Source organism: Rattus norvegicus, chromosome 3 (assembly GCF_036323735.1).
Source record: "Rattus norvegicus strain BN/NHsdMcwi chromosome 3, GRCr8, whole genome shotgun sequence".
Classification (NCBI taxonomy): Eukaryota; Metazoa; Chordata; class Mammalia; order Rodentia; family Muridae; genus Rattus; species Rattus norvegicus.
In genome coordinates, this window is record NC_086021.1 from 122,096,555 (window position 1) to 122,112,221 (window position 15,667).

Sequence of the window (15,667 nt, forward strand, 5' to 3'; positions counted from 1 at the left end):
TTTTTTTTACTATTCTTCCTCATGAAAATCACTTCCTAATTATAATACCTTCAAAATCCTTAATTTATTTCCTGTACAATGGTATGTTTTCTACCTTAAATTTTCGTCTTATTCCAAGCTCCCAAAGAAACTTCCTGTGCCATCTTTTAGAAGTATGTTGCCCCTCTTGGATTCAGATTTACCTTGAACTAAAGTTAGTGTGGGAAAGAAGGAGTAGAGATCAAGGTTAGACTTTTCCAGCTGATCTCCAGCTGGCCCTGGGGACCAGCCTTTCCTTACTCGCTGCCCTGTCATCATTCTCATGAAGCGGGTGACCAGTCCCTACAGCCCTGTTTCTGCTCTCTGCTGCTTAGTGGTATTTTTAGTTACTGTTGTACAAGCAACACTGTTTTAAGCATTGTAATTTTGTAGTAGTGTTATACATATGCATATACTGGTATATAACTCGTTCATCTTCAAGTTTGTGTCAGATTCATTTTATTGGAGTTCTAAACAGAGTGAAAAGGACAGTTAAATAGCAATGACATTCAGTGTTTTCTTCCTGATGTTGAATGAAGTCAGCTTCCTGTCCCTGTGACTTCTCTACCATAGTGGAATATACCCCCAAACTGTGAGCTGAAATAAATCCTTCCATTCCTTCCCTAACTCGCATTTGTTAGGCATTTGGTCCCAGGAACAATAAGGCATAACACAGCACTCTAGAGCTAATATGATCCTGACGTAAGAGCTGCGGTGATGATCAGAAAGCCAGAACAAGTGGAAGAAACACTGCCGCCAACCTTAACCTGGGTTCTTCCCGTTGTAGGTACACAGTAATTGCTGTAGTATGAGGTTCATCTAGAACAATAGTTAATTGATAGGTCTGTTGCCAATAGTAAATGATGCTTATTAGATAGTCCCATCGCTGTTCTCCACCGACAAGGCAGCCATATGTAGCTGATGTGTTTTTGGCAATGTTACAGAATAGGGCTGCTGCTTTGAGTACATCTGTATCCAATACAGAGTGCAGAAGGCCTTTTTATTTTCATTTCCTAGTATAGGGCTCAGACACTTTCTCTCCAGCAACCCTCTACCCCAGCTCCTCCCATTCATTATTCAGAATTTGCCTGAAGCATTAAGACTAGAGGGAGAAATCCTAGGACAGCTACTGAGAGCCCCAAATTATAAAACTAAAAGATGGTTGGTTGTGGCTAAGTTTCCCGTTACAGGATGCACTCCGCTGCACTTTAGGAAAAAATGTCATGCTGAGTTGCTCTTTTACAAACTCAATTCTTACCTGCTGTCATTCCTCTCAGCCAAATTCTAATGACTCCAGAAAGAACGGAACAGGTGCATCCGAAACCACCCAGGGATTCTAATACTTAGACTCCCCCAGAATCTGGCTGCCAAAGGAAAAAACCTGAAGAAATGGGTCACAAGGCAAACTAAGGTGAAGCTGTGGGCTAGCAAGCTGCTCGGTACAAGGCAAGCAAAGGGAACTGTTTAATGAGAACAGGCTTGCGCGGATCTGATGCCAAGCATTTGGAAGACTCAGAGGGTCTGCATGACATTGCATGGAGTGACATTATCTGGTTGGAGAGTTTTAGTAATGAAAATGTAAATCTTGCTACTGCAGAAACCCTGGAGACTCTACAGAACCAGCAGTGTGACTCCTTACATGAGCCAGGCCTCCAGACCTCAGGCTGTTACAAGGCATGGAGAGCAGTTGTTAAATTGGAGGAGAGGAAGGAGGGGGGAGGAAAAGAAAGAAAGAGGGAACCATGTGATTTGTGTTAAGTGCGAAGTCTTCTGAGCACTTGGTGGTACCATGGCATTGGGATGGCATATAGATGCTTTAGTAAACATTGTTGATTGTCACAGTGACAAGACAGGCTGTCAAGCCTTGCCTTAGAACTACTTCTGTACATAACCCTGCTGTTGCTGTGGGTTGTCAAGAGTTAGAATGGATTCTGAGTGGAAGTATTTCTATACATTTAGAAGTGTCTTAGTGATCTAGGTGACTGACTAGTTAGTTGCTTTCCCCTTTAATTGTCTCCGTTTTATGAATCACCTTTCAGTTGCTCATTTCCTCTTCAATGTGTCTTGAGTGCTCTCTATGCAGCCGCCATCTTCGACTTTTCTGCATTCCCTGCTGACAAGATGAAGATAACAGAATCTTCAAGATAAAAGATTAGAGTTTACATTACACACCTTAGTTACAAGCTAAAAGTTAGAGTTTACATTACACACCTTATTTACAAGCATTCCCAGGTGAGCTCTGCACCTGACCGCTTTTCACATTTTAATAACTAAGTTAATCTATACAATGACATCTGTGCAAACATTGCTAGCACTGTCCCCCACCTAATCAACAGAGAAGATGGGGATCAGTGAATTTGGGAGGTCTTTGGGAATCACCTGACCTGAATAATCCCTGGGATTGTTGTTATTGTTGGGGTTCATCCCTGAGGCAGTTTACAAAAGAAAATACCATAAAAGCTTATACATAGGTGCAGAAAGTGCTGCTCCGTGGTTGGTTCATGTCCAAGCCTCTTGTGTGCAATGATACAAAGGAATTGTACTGACTTCTATCATGATTGGTTTCTAAGAGCAGAGAACATAACGGAGTATGTAATCAACTTGGCCACAAGAAAGGTTCCTAGTAAGAGCAGAAGCACAAAATGGCAGGTCAGCCAGGTAACAGTTACCTAGGCTATTTATAATAGCACATCCTAATGAGGATTAGCAAGTTTCCTTTTCTTCCTTCTGGATTGTATTTCTTGAAAATATTTCAAGGTGATTTTGAGTCTGCAATAGAGTCTGTCCCCACCCATTTTGAAGGCATTTTTTTTTGCCATATTTTCTGATCAACATCAACCCTTCATATCTCTTTACATCTTTTATAGAAAATAGTGTCTTGTCTCCAGGCATTTAGCCCAAGGTCTTACTCGTATACGTTGCCCTGTCTGTTTCCTTTATTCCTTCTCCATTGTTCTCTTTTTAGCCAATCATTCATTAAGTGATTGCAACATTCTTATTATTTTTACCTCATAAAGCTAATTTCTTGGATGCCTGGCTTATCATTAAAAAGGTCTAGGAGCAAAAAGGATTTCTTTCATACATGTTTAAAGATCTCATGTATTTAAAACAAGTATGTATGAAGGCTTGGAAACCAGTATGCTACAACATATTCAAAGACAGAGAACGGAAACAGGTAAGGAGTAGAAATCCATATAGACCTGAAATTGATAAAAGTTTTAATAACAAATAAACACATAAAAAATACACATATCACCACCATCACTACCTCCACTGAGGTAGCTAGGATCGTATTTTGTCGATGTTAGTAGTTTCTTTCTAATCCATAACTGACCTCCAGGCAAGATGGTGGCCGCGAGCTGCTTTGTTGACTGAGAATCCTGCAGCTTCCTAACTGTTAACCTGTAATGATTGCATACCTGCCTGACTAGCTGTATAGCCCTTCTTCTTTCCCTCAGCATCTCTTGTGTACAATGTCAATAATAAGACAACTCCAGAATTGTTTCAGAGATGGATTTGAACTGGAAAAATAAGGAAGAGTGAGAGGTGTGGGCCACAAGGAAAGCTGGAGGGGGATTGAATGGAGGTTATCACTGGAGTTACGAGAGGCAAGCAAACTGCCTTGCTTTGCTCACCACAGCTGTGTGCCTCAGTACTTCCCTTCTGATTCTTGATTTGTATTCCTACCATCTACTCACATGGGGTGTAGATTTGAGTGTGCTTTTCACATGTAGATTGGTTAAACTAGGGAAAAAAAGATGGATTGGGTGTTAGTCTGATTTTACCATTGTCTTGATTTGTACTTTACCTCACTACACTCCGTATTTAAGGACTTACACATAACCTATAAAAACCTTGGCTTTCGCAAATGAGATCCCATTCAGTCTTGAAGTACACATTTAATCCAACTTTTCAGGGGCAAGTGGGAGCTGGATTGAATATGAATAGCACCTAAATGGTAATAGTGCTAACTACTTTGAAACAGTCACATCTCTTCAATACATTCTCGTGGGTAGATGTTGTCAACTCTATTAGGACAATCTGTTGAGCTATTCAACCATGCTGGCTTTTAATGAATCATAAAGTCTAACATCATTTTCAGCTTCGTCATACATGTAAGAGGTTCCAATATAAAGAAATGAATCTATTTTCCTGGGGTGAGGAATGAGAAATTCTTGTTTGTTTGAAAATGAAGTTTTAGAAACCATATCTTCTTTCTTGAATTACGTTAAAGACACTAACATGGGATTCTAGAATACTCTACTAACTTCTTTTTAAAAAATGAGTTAGTGTTGGTAAAGGTTAGTTTTAGTTTCTTTGGTTTGGGGAAAACAAATCATACTACACTAGGGTAAGGAATCGTTTTAAAGGAACTCCCAATATTACAAAGAAAAAGCAAGAAAGGGTCACTTTAGTTTGGTCATTTTACAGGAGGGAAAGTGGATGAGATTGACACATTTAGAAAGCCACATGGCCGAACAGAGATGTTTTAAGGACACTGTTTAAAGAATATATATCCTTTTGTGTTGTATTTATACTTTAATACATCTACCCACGAGAATATATTGAAGAGATGTGACTGTTTCAAAGTGTATTAATATGTGGCCCAGCATACATATAATCTCAGGACCAGAGGACCGTACCAAGTACAAGGAAAGGAGCTCTCATAGGGTATGTGATGTCTGGACCAAGCCCTTTAGGCCACTTCCGGTTGAGCTGAGCAACAAGTAGGAATTCTTTGTCACATTCCTTAATTCACAATTGCAGCATTCATACAGAAATGTCTACCTCGATTCATTAGATTTCCATTAATACTTGTATTTCCTTTGCCTGTGATTTAGTTGTTCACGTAACAGGTAACCCAGCTACATCTAAAGTACTATTAAGTGTGATTTTTTTCCAGTCTTTTTCACAAGAATATTCAACATTCAATATTTACAATCATCTACATAGAATAGAATATCCACTGCAGAATCAGATGCTAAGAAGTCGCGCACCAAAGGTATTTCATCTTTTAGGTGAGAATTTTTAAGAACAATTTGTACTCAATGCAATGTTTTTTGTTATTTATCCCCTTTGAGAAATATTGCTAACCTTCATGGTGCTGTCTAGATTCTTTCAAACGTAGAACTATATTACAAACTAATAAAATAATATTTCACAAAAAATAATAGATGAAAACTATGAACACAAATGGCCTTTGCTGCAAAAGTAAATTATTACCATGTGCTTTTCTTTATTTTCTAACAAATTTATATCTACAGGAGGTCCAAATCTTCAAGTCAACTAGAAGACCTTCTAGAAAAAAAATTTATTACATAGAAGAATTAAGACACACCCCAGGGCCTTTCTGAAGTAATGGGGGCCTTGCTGTGATTCTGTAATGCCAATCACTGTCACTATTCTGCCCTCCAAAGCTCCTGTGCTCACTTTCACGGAATGCCTTGCCTAGGAGAGCCTCCCTCCATCAAAATAGTGACTAACACAGTTGCTGATGCCCCAGCTGCTAACCTCTACTCCTCTTCTTGGCCTCCTATTCCTGGATGATGCTATAGATTTCACAGAGGGACTTGAAGTGAGAATGGGAGGGAGGGAGGGAAGGAGGGGAGGGAGGGAGAGAGAGAGAGAGAGAGAGAGAGAGAGAGAGAGAGAGAGAGAGAGAGATCCTCGCAGCAGCTTTCAATTAAATGCAGTATAAAAGCCTTACCAATCCATCCATTCTTCCTTATATTATATTTATATTTAGGGCTGGAAATTCCTTGTTTGGCAATTTTAGAAAGCTGGCATAAACACGGAGAGCTGAATGTTCAGCCGTTCCTTGTGGGCTGCTATTTGCTTCGCATACTGCACCCATCTAGCCACTGCCGGATATCTGCTAAAGAGATATTTGTTTCTGTGAACAGGTTGACCTTTCCTTGAATGGCCCCTCTAAGGAGAAATACCAGACCTGAAACTGACCCAAACGAGTTGCCAGAAAATTAAGTATGAGTCAGGATGATTAAATGCATCCAGTTGAATTTATTGCCTCCCTCCAGGTCTTCCTTTAACTCCCCTTTCCCTACCACACTAGCACCCTCCCCCACAACCAAATCTAAGGGTAATTTTCATCACTTTTCTTCCTCTCTAACTCAGTCCATCAGAAGCTGAGCTGAAATTGTATTACATATCCACCCATTTAGCCATGGTCACCAATACCATTGCGGTTCTCTGAGCCCAAAGCCTCTCCCATTTGCGTCTTGGAACTGGCCGCTCACTGCTTGTTCGGCTCCTACCTTTGGTCCTCTTCAGAGTGTTCTTCACACGGCAACAGCCATCATGATATTTTGTCTTCTTATGCAGAACTCCCCTGAAGCTTCCCATTTAACTTGGCATGAACATCCCAATTGACAGTGGCCAAAAGTTCTACAAAGGCTTTGACTTCTACATCCCTCCCCAGCTTTCCGATGTGAGTGAATGCCTGTTATATGCTATGCACTGTCCAGTAATTGTGAAAGGAACCCAGTAATTGAGACAGGCTAGATTCCTGCTTAGACAGTTTTCAAGAAATGAAAATAGACTACAAAGAGAAAGTGAAAATCCAAATCCAAGTATCTCCTTGGATTAAGCCATAAAGTTCAAATTTATTTGGAAGGTGGCCTTTGGGAGACCTGTTTTACATTTCCAAGAGATGGCTAACCGTCTTGAGGGGAAGAGAGTTGAAGGAAGCTGGCTGCCAGGTTGGAAGCTGTAGCATGTGCTGTCCACCCCCAGGCAAGGGATGATTATGAGATAGTCTGCCCAGCGGATAGAAAGGGGTGGACAGATTCAGGATACTGTTTCTGATCTAACAGCAGTTTTTGATTGATAAGATGTAGGTGTAAAGGATAAGAGAAGGAAAATGCAACTCCTATATTTTGTCTTGAACCATTACTGGAGGAGATACGGATAACTGAAGTAGAGTAAGGGGGGGGCAGATACGGATAACTGAAGTAGAGTAAGGGGGGCAGATGTGGAAAAACGAGCATTCATTCCACACCTGGAGATGTAGAATTCTTCTGCTTCCACTGTACGCTCATCTTTTCCTAGTCGTGGCTTTTGTGGATGGTGCTTTCCTTTTGTCTAGAATATCCTGCTTATGTCTTGGCATAATTCCCCATCCTCTGGAATCCGGCTGACACGTCACTCTCTCAAGAGACAACTGCTATTTACTTTTCCATGTTCAATTATTTTATATTCAACTTCGATTTTAATTATTTTATCCAAAGAGTTAAAAATATTTTTCTTTATTTTTTCTGCTGCTGTAAAAGATCCACAAGGGGAAAGATACCTCCCTTTTATTCACCATCAAATTCAAACTATCTAATAGACAGCGGAATATACTAAGACATGAAAATTTTCTGAATAGCTATATTATGTAATCAATGTATTAATGTTTATTCAAGCACCCATAAGTTTTGATTTCAATAGACTACATTGTTTGATTTCAATTGACTAGGCTTAAAACACATCAAAAATCTTGTGTTTCCATTGCTTTATACGCCGGTATGAAGTTTTAATGAATAAATTATTGCTTTGCTCAAGAAACAGATAGCTCTTGAACCTGTGTTTGAAGGCTCATTGCCTTGCCCAGAGGGAACATGGATTGAACAGGGTGGCAATGTGCTGTGGGAGCAGGTACGTCGACTCTTCTAAATCTTGGTCCCATAAGCTGTTAAACATATAAACACAGCCTTTGCTTTGAAGAGTTTCTGGAGCAATTGAATGGGATAATCCATATAAAGCCCCAAACACAATTCTTAGTAGACTGTAAGTACTTAATCAATATGACTATTATTAGTGTTATTGTTGTTGATATTCATCGCTAAGACAGAGCCCCTGCGAGAAGAACCAGGAGCCTTAGAGCACGAGCAGTTGAGCTCCTCCGTGTGCTTGGTACCCATAAATAAAAAATAATCATTGCAATATTACAAATCTGCATGGCAAACAATATCTCTGTCGTTTGGCCAGATTTAATTAAAGGCCGGTTTTCTTAAGCTTCCTGCTTCTAGAGGGGTTAATGGAAATCGCCTTTTAGAAATTATAAAAGAAGAAAACAGCCCACTTTTCATCCATGCACGAGGAATAGTGAGCATCCTGTATACTAACTAGATAAAAGGGGCATCTCATAGCAACCAGACACCTTTTACTTTCCACATGGAAAGCACATCAGAATTCTATCTAGCAGGTTAATATTATGAATCATTTATTTTCCCCACTAAATGTATGTAGTTTGGGTAATACGGCATCATCATGAAGTGAAATGGCAATATGCTTAAGGACCCAGCACTGTGCAAACAGATTTTTAATATGGAAAAGGTTCGTGCGGTTTTAAATAAGGCAGGGCCACCCAGCATCCTCGCACGCTGCATGAGAAAAAGATGCTAAATTTCCTTGACCCACTTTCATCTTCGTGTTTAGGAAACAGTGCCTAAGAAGTAAACAAAGTATTTGTGCCTCACGTAGGAGATGATTATTGTTTGAATTTATGATTCATGCCTCGAGCAAAATTTTGTTTGTGGCCTCATTTGCAACCATAATTTACAACTTTACCAGGGACATGCAATGTATTTGGAAGGCAATATATCAGACTTGCTTTGTACCGGAGCAGTCTTCTGGCTCTGGGTATAGTATTTTCTGTGTTTCTCTTAGCTATAAAATTTCTAGGCATAACATTTATTGTAGTGAATATGGAAATTTTTTTAAAAAAATCACATCCCCCTTAGGAATCTCTTATTGTATTTATATTCTTATTATGACTAAATCCAGCTAGTGTTTAAAGGAGTTGTTGATCCTGCAGATATCTGGCTGCAAATGTGGAGAGATTTCGTCTTTGCAGATTTTCTTGAAAATAAAGATTGCTTCCTCCTTGCCTTTTGTACACTCATCTAAGAAGCTAATAATCTGCGAGTCAAATGCGATCCATGTATATGCTCTTGCCATCCAGATGCCTTCCTATTGTAAATAATAAATTGACTGCAATGCTGTAATGTGTAAAATTTTCTTTTGGATCTGAGTTCCCAAAGAATATCTCACAGTATTGGGGGTTCTGCTGTGCATCCTGATTTCGGTTGTTTCAAGGAATACATATGAAAATTCAGGAGGCGTGTTATACATACATAATTAAACAAATCACGCCCAAACTGCAAAGATGCCCAATGTAATGTAATGTTCTTTTCAGCACTACCTGATTTCTTTATATCTTTCTATTTTTTTGTTTGCCTTATTCCATGCTCCTTTTAAAGAAGAGTGTGTGTTTCTTCCCACTGATCATTTAAAAGTTAATTTTGAATTCCACTTGTGTGGAAAACTTCCCGGCTACTCGGCTTGCAAGTGCTAGTGGTACCGATTCAAAGGACAATCAGAATCAGATGCTATAATTGGGGCTTGGTAAAAATCATGATTTTGGTTATACATGTTTTAACGTAGGAAAAAAAATAAGGACCATCAACTTTTCTGACCTCTGAAATAGTTAGTGAGAAAGCTGAAAAAAGTTTTAAACTTGAGAGAAATGCTTCACAATGAACTTCATAGCCCAGCATGCTGATGTGCTACGTTGAATGTGCTTAATCCATAAAAATTACATCAACCTAGAATTCGGCTCCTCCAGAAGACTTTTATTCCCTTTATCAGATTCTTTGCAATTTTTCCTGGCATAAAGGTTAGCAAGGTTCGGTAGTCGGAGGAACAAAGCAATCGCTTTTATTGACAGGTACAGTAGGGAAAGGCAGAGAAGGGCTAATGCCATTAGTCACGAAGCCTGGACTTCAAACAGAATTAAAACTCTGTTTAGCAAAATGCAGACTCCAGAAGCATTCCTCCACTATTACATACTTTTTTTCCCTTTCTGCAGCAATTATTCACTCGGCTATTATAACTAACCACAGTAATTTTCTTAGAACAAAGCAAAGCAGGGCAACAATAGTTTCCAAAATGACGAACTTTAAATGCCCAAGGTCAGAGTGTAGCATTTTGATTTCCATAGTATTTCAAATGCTACAGGCCTTATGTAATAATTTTAATGTGAAAAATATGTAGGCCACGCTTCGGTGCTCTTTGCATATACTGCAAAGAGAGGGGGAAACCCTTAAAAATTGCTTAGCTTTAATTGAGCAAAAGGATTCACGTGTGATCTGAACTTGTGGCTCGTAATTCCTCTAGACAGCTTCGGTTGCCGTGCGATGATCCTAATTAAATTATGAAGCAGCACCGAACTGGCTAAGCGAAAGGGCCCGTTCTTTGCTATCACCTGGCGACTTAACTCTTTGCAGGGTTCTGAGTTTGGGATTCTGCTGTTCTATTGTGATCTTGGGTGCTTTTCATTGTTAGGGGTAGGAAAACATAGTCGCTGGTGGAATCGGCCTTGAAAGTTTTAGCCTGTAGGTGGCAGCATTGTCAGGGTTTGGAAGCGTGAGCTCTGCGGACCTAGCTGCCTTCCTCTCTCTCCTGCAGCCAGCCTCCCATCTCTTCAGGCCAAGCTGACATCATTACACACTCCTGTCAGGTAAAAGTAAAATGGGGAGAAATGTCAAAGCCAAAAAAATTAGACTTCATTCACTTTGGTCTGTGTTTCATTATATTTCTGATAATAGGGTACATTTGTAATTCTGAGCCGGGATTCCACTGAAGGAGGTGCTAAGCAGTCAGGCGTTAACCCCTGGCAAACCCTTCTCCAACAGTCTTTTCCTAACTTAGGAAGGGAAACTAGTCTTTGTGGGAAATGATTACGTTAATCACACCCAGCATGAACACTTGGTACCGTTATGGGGTTTTGAGATTCTCAAGAGCAGGTCTTGAGGTCGTCACAGCACTCCGGGTATCCTGATGAACTTTGTTCCAATGTTTCCACTTCCTTCCCTCTTTTCATCCCTCTGTTTCTTTGTTCTAGTTAAGTTAGAATGATGCTTCTAGTTTGGCTAAAGTAAAGAGGAGAAAGTGGGGGGGGGAGAGAGAGAGAGAGAGAGAAAGAGAATTTTTAAAATGATATACTTGATTTAAACATATTTTACTACTTAAAGTGTGTATTTTTATGTGATATTAATAATGATAGTTTAAGATTATGTTAATAGAATATGTAACACATGTATATGAAGCAAAAAATTTCCTTTGTCCAGAGGAACATATGCTTCAAGACCCCCAGTGGAGGCCTAAAACCATGGCTTATACTGAGCAGTGTCGATCCTGTGACATTTCCTATGCATACACGCCTATTACATATGGACCTAGGAAAAGCTTAACTTACAGATTAGCTATAGTACAAGATTAATGCAGGAATCAATAAAATAGAGCAATTATAGTATTGTAGGATAATAGAAGTTATATAAACTTTATGAATTCTTTACCCATGGAAATTTCCATCTATTGTTTTCTGGCTTCAGTGTTCAGTTTTCTGGAACACTGAAGGCAGGAAGGAGAGTCTGCTGTGTGCGGACATTGGGATGTTTCTCATAGGGTCCTCAGAGATCTTGTAAGTGTCTTCCCCAACACTTCTCTTGGAAAGTTCTGCTTGGGAAACCTCTCCTGGTGACAAAGGAAGCCATGTATTATAAGGTCATTGTTTTAAGGCTTTGTACTAGATTATTTTAGGGTTTTTTTCCCCTTTTGCTGGATCCTTGGGGGATTTGTTTCCCAGATGAAGATTGACAAAATTGCCTAAGTACCATTGAAAGTATAAAATGAAATTGTTTCCTCAATAAATATAATTAGCTATATACATTGCGGTTGCAAGAGCAAACGCTGAAGTTGGGACCAGCTCTTTAGATAGAACAGGACCTCTGTGCTCTCTGGAGGTAACAGACATAAAGCAAAGGAAATGATTTCCCGTCAACACTAAGTAGACAGGTGCTTACATCGAACAGCATTCTAATACGTCTCTGAATATTTATGTCTTCTTTTTCAAATGCCTTGCCCATGAATGTCACAGCTGTCAAACGGCTGAACACAGGGAGATAAAAAATGAAATTAATAAAAGACAGATCAACATTTAGTTTGTTTGGGACACCCACTCCATCCAGCATTTTTTTTTCTTTCTTCTTTTAAAACTGATATCTGTATGTTTTAAACTCAGCTGTGCTTTAGGGTTCTGGTACCTCTGCCTTTTCAAAAAGGCCCAGGGAGATCTGAGCTGACTGGTTGTATTTGGGGCAAGCAGCAGTTCCTGCCTCGGTATTTAAGCAGCAGAATGATCAATAGCACTAATGACTAAGGAAACCAGCGTCTGAGGACTTTCCAGTCATGTCTGCAGTCCCAGTGCATAGTGCTCTTGGGTGCCACATACAAGACTCTGACAAGTTGTCACTGCCCCCAACCTGATGCCCAAGTTTGTGAGGTGAGAGGCTCTTAAATCTTTCTTCTCTGTCACCCACAGTTTCAGGTCTTGCAGTTCCTGCAAAGACAAGCCATCGTGTGCCCTCGGAGTTATGAAGGGACTTGGCTTTTAGAGCAGAGATGATGACTAAATAGATAGGAAAGAGGAAAGAAATGGAACGGGACCTCTCATTTACTATATCCCAGCCTCTCTGGTTCTCGTGGTAGTCAAAAGAACCCTGTGTATGAGGGGTGAGTATTGGGATGAACCCAACAGTCACTTGACAAACATTCCTAAGAAGCCATAGATTTTGAGGTGTCTTGCGATTGTTGCTATCAAATAGAACTCCGCAAATGATATTAGCACCCTGCTACTTCCGTGTCTATCCTGAAGTACCACAAAGAAAGAATATCACTTAAATGCTGAACCAGGAATTTAGGTTTAGGAACTCTCTTGTTTCACTTCCGATGAGAACTGTTTTGTACAAAAACTTTCCAAATGGTCACATCGGTGTACACTATCTCAGTTTAGCAAAGTTGACGCCACAGTGTCTGCACCTTGGCTAAGTCACTGCTACCCTACTGATAGCCACAGGTAGGAAACAGACGTAATGAACGCGATGTTCATTCATATTGAGGCCGAGGAGTCCATTGCTCTGATTTTGTTCTGTGTTTGTGAAAGGCAAATCTCACACGGATCAAGTTCTGATCTGAGGAGATCACTGGGCTTTCCATCTTCTGAGCAGATTTCAGCAGGCTAAGTCATCTAGTGAAATGAATACCCGAGGATATTTGTATCTTGATTTCTACAAAAGTAGTTTTCTGTGTGGTTCACTTCAAGTTCCTTTGGCTGGGGCTGTGTAATTGACAACAGATCGCATCAATAAAACATGAACCTATTTCAATCTAATCATTTAACATCTTATCAGAAAAATTGGGAGTGATTATATTGACAGGGGTCATGCTCCAGGTGGGCCCAACATTCCTTTCCATCTGCCCATTAAAACTACTACTTGGGAGTTGAGAGACAGCATAGAGGATAAAAGTGCTTGCTGCACAGGCAGAGGACCTAGGTTCAAATCCCACCACCCATGCAATCAGATCTGGTCGCACACACACCTCTAACCCTAGCGCTGTAGCATAGTAGAGACAGGTGGATTCTTGGGGCTTGGTGGCTAACAGTCTGGTTCCAGGTTCAATAAGAAACCCCATTTCAATATGGGGTAAAATGATAGAGCAACACTCCAGATATCTTCCTCTGGTTCCTGCATATGCACATTTGCATGTACACATGTGTATAAATAAAATCAACCCTTTCATTAAAATACAACACATTTTATTTGCCACGAACTCCCTGGTTTTCTTCAGGAAGTACTTACTCTGTAGTCTCTCTCCTTTTCCTAACGGCGCATATTCCTAAATAACCGTTGTGTTCTGCATCAGGTTTTAAAATATTGGTCAGATGTTTTCTTCGCGTAGCAGGCCATGCAGAGGCAGCAGGGCCTGGTGTCTGCACTCTCACGGTCCTGTGCTCTTGTTTGAGGAGTCCCTCAGTGTGGGTTTCACCTGTGTAGGCAGTGTTAATTTTTTTCTTTTGTCTGTCAGTCGGTTTGGAGTGGCTCATTGGGTAAGAAAACAATTGTATAAATAAAATATAATCTACAGTTTAGCCTTGGAAACTTTCAAAGGCATTCTATGGCATACATACGGGCCATCTAAAAATACCAGCCGTCACCAGCAGTTCACTCTTAAGTTCACGTTTCAAATAGATTGCATCTGTTTCTAATCAGGTAACTGGATGATTAGCAGGAGAAAACATATGATCAGAAAGCAGGCAACCCTCGCCGATACGTATTATTTTTAAAGCTCCCCAAACCTAAAGTCAATAAAGAAATTGTGCATGCGGCAAGAAGAGCTAGATTAGAGGAAAGAGTTTCGGCTGTAAACCCTTTTTTGTGAGATGCTGTAAAACCAGCTAATTTAACTGATGGGGTGAGGCGCTTGGGACTGACACACAAAGTTCAGAATGTGAGATTGGATGGAGAGAATGGAGACTAGAGGAATTATGAGGCTTGCAGTTGAGAAGAAAAACTTTACTAATGTGAGAGTTAATGAGCGGAGGATTTCGTTCCCTCTTTTTTATGGAGCCATACTTTTGCCTCAAAGAAAGTTAGTAAGAGTAATGGAGGAAAGCCCCAACTCTGATAAAAGAAAATAAACTAGGACTATTGCAAATAAATGTTGGAATGCTCTACGTTTACTTTCAAGACTAATGGGAGAGGGCAAAATGAATTTCGTGAGGTAGTATATCATTTTAAGATCATACTTATCTCTTAGCTTCATCCATTAAACTGAACTCCCCTTTTGAACCATTTTTACACCATTGAGCTTAGAGTTCCCAGAAGGAAAGAACAAAAGCTGCGTTCTCCACTCCTGATTTGAACCAGACACAACTTACATCCAAACTGCATGCTCTCTTTCAGTGACCCTCCCTCAGAATACTATCAGATGTCCTGATTCTGCACAAAAGTTAAGTCGTGTGACAAAGCCAACTCTTGGTCTTGTGCGGTCTTCACATGGTTATCCAGGATTTAGTATGGAGATGGGCTATTTTTTCAATGTCTCCTTACTCAGTAGAGTCAAAGCATAGTGGATGAAGAGAAAATGCTAAGTCTGACAAAATAGAGCACCCACACATATACTCAAACATGGGGCAAATTTGGGATGGAGTTAGAAGTCCTTTTGCACAAGCCATGATAAAGGAAAAGCATGTTAGGATCTTAAAGTTAGTATTAATGCTGTGTGGTACACTTGTGTAAACCATGCTACACACATGCTATGTCTATACTAATGTTATTTATTATTATCATTACACCATCATCAACATCACCACAACCATCACCATCATTACTACTACCACCACTATTGCTTCATTGTGTTGTAGGGCATCCTGTATCTTTCTCCGTCTTTCTCCACCTTATTGCTTGAGACAGGATCTTTCCTTCAAACAGAAGCTCACCATTTTAGTTAGGTTGACTGGACACTGAGCTCTGAGGATCTACTTAGTCTCCTTGCCCATCTCTGAGGTTACAGTTATATGTATGTGCCGGCATCCCTGGCTTTTATGTGGCCTTTTGGGTTTCGCAAGTACGTAGTCATGCTTGCATAGCAAGCACTTTTTTCCACAGAACCATCTCTGCCAAACCTTATTGTTAATTTTCAAATTGGAATGTGAGACACAAGTAAGGCATAGAGTTGTAAGTTCATTATCAGTCTTGGAACAGCCTTAGAAAACAAGGAGGTCATAGAACTTTTAAAAGACACAAGC

At 40.1% G+C, this 15,667-nt stretch overlaps 1 long non-coding RNA gene across 2 annotated transcripts in view; it reads right to left on the minus strand.

The window, feature by feature from the left end:
• Positions 1 to 5,937, minus strand: part of LOC134486424 (uncharacterized) — a 33,867-nt gene extending 27,930 nt beyond the window's left edge. Inside the window, exons 1-2 of one of the 2 annotated variants that reach the window (XR_010065330.1) lie at positions 5,726 to 5,937; positions 2,051 to 2,128 (exon numbers count right to left, since the gene is read on the minus strand). This is a non-coding gene — a long non-coding RNA (uncharacterized LOC134486424). Of the gene's footprint in view, positions 1 to 2,050; positions 2,132 to 5,725 lie in introns of both variants that reach the window. The other variant, XR_010065329.1, reaches the window with a different exon arrangement.
• Positions 5,938 to 15,667: the final 9,730 nt, after the last annotated feature.